The following is a 1,475-nucleotide window of genomic DNA, read 5'->3' as shown; positions in this document are numbered from 1 at the left end:
CCCCCACCCTTTCCAGGCGCAAGATGCTTTTATTTGAACGTCCCCTTTAATGGTTTTCTGGATGAATCGATCCAAGTCTGGACCTAGCCTCTTAGCCTAAGATTTAAAGTCTTTCACAAATTTTTATACTAGATCTAGATCTAACTACCTGGTGCTACGGAACCAAGCAAGCTAAATAATCAGACGACCGTGTTAACGATTGATTTAATCTAGATTTAGCTAGACTACAAGATGATTCTGTCCAAACAAGACTATTGGGTCGGTTTGCTCGCCAGATTGATGGTGCAAAGCGGCTATCGTGGTACAAGTCGATCGCGCCCGACTCGTTTCAAAACAAACACGTTTACAGGCGACGAGTCGGGCTATCATACTGACCCGACCCGGCCCGGGTCACCGGGCGGCGGCGGGCACCCCGTTGTGCAAAGGAGCAAATTGTCCCCTTTGGCCTTTGGCATCGTTATTTTTAGTCGCGGAAGAAAATATGTGTTTAAATGAAATTTTACTAATCTAGATTTCTAGATCTATTATTTTCCCAAATTTTGCGGGAAATTGGCTAAAATTCGCGAATTCACCAAAATGGTAAAAGTTGCGCGAAAGTTGCGCTGAGGGCAAAAGTTGCGTGCGCAACTTGCGGGTTGCGGGCGCGAATTTCTCTGAGCCTTTAATACATCTTGCCGAGCCTTGCCTTCTCTTAGATTTCAAGCCCTGTCTTCTTCTAACCCGAAAATAGGTTGGCAATTGTTAAGATTCCCGTTTTTAATTCCGACTTGCATTTTTCATAGCCTCAGGCATGTTTCACTGGTCTCTAATCCTAACCCTGACCCTAACCCTGAAAAAAAGCATAATTTAATAAAATCGGAATTTTAAGCGCGGGAATGTTCAATTGCCAGCTACATTAAAATTATTATCTCTACTTGACCTCTAGATTCTAAATCTAGATATAGATCCAGAACTTTACTGGAGTAGAAAATGGAGAACACCAAGACAGACGGACAATCACTCACCTGCTCCCGGAGCCCTGGTCTGGTCTCATCGACTCTATTATTATCATCAAATTTACCGACTTTCGGCACTCTCCACTCGAACAGGTCTTCATTGACATGATGTCTTTTGGTTGGGAAGTGCGGCATGGTGGGTTCTTTAATTTATCGACTAGAGGCGTTCACACAGCAGCACAGCCTCCCACTCCTAATAATAACGAAGGCCTAACAATAATGCAGCTTGCAGCAGGGAGGAAAACGCTGGACGCTGGACGCCGGACACTTTGGCCGTTGGCCCAAGATCATCCAAGATGATTCAAAAACGAATTGAAAGCAAGGCCACGCCATGCGAGTGCTCTGCCCTTGGCCGTCACACTTGCCTGGCCAGGCTCAAGTCCAAGGATGTTAGTATGCCATCACAGAATTCTACACTTAGAAGTGTAGAATTCTGTGTATGCCATATATTATTATTGTAGGGCCCAGGCCTGGCATGGC

The 1,475-nt window shown here is 45.2% G+C and overlaps 1 long non-coding RNA gene across 1 annotated transcript in view; it reads right to left on the bottom strand.

The window, feature by feature from the left end:
* Nucleotides 1–1,330, bottom strand: part of LOC118478105 — a 17,632-nt gene extending 16,302 nt beyond the window's left edge. The window contains exon 1 of the long non-coding RNA XR_004858811.1: nucleotides 1,005–1,330. This is a non-coding gene — a long non-coding RNA (uncharacterized LOC118478105). The remainder of the gene's footprint in view (nucleotides 1–1,004) is intronic.
* Nucleotides 1,331–1,475: the final 145 nt, after the last annotated feature.

The sequence above is a fragment of the Aplysia californica genome, unplaced genomic scaffold (assembly GCF_000002075.1).
Source record: "Aplysia californica isolate F4 #8 unplaced genomic scaffold, AplCal3.0 scaffold00368, whole genome shotgun sequence".
Lineage (NCBI taxonomy): Eukaryota > Metazoa > Mollusca > Gastropoda > Aplysiida > Aplysiidae > Aplysia > Aplysia californica.
Note: the sequence above shows the minus strand (reverse complement) of the source record. Positions and strands in the feature narration are given on the sequence as shown.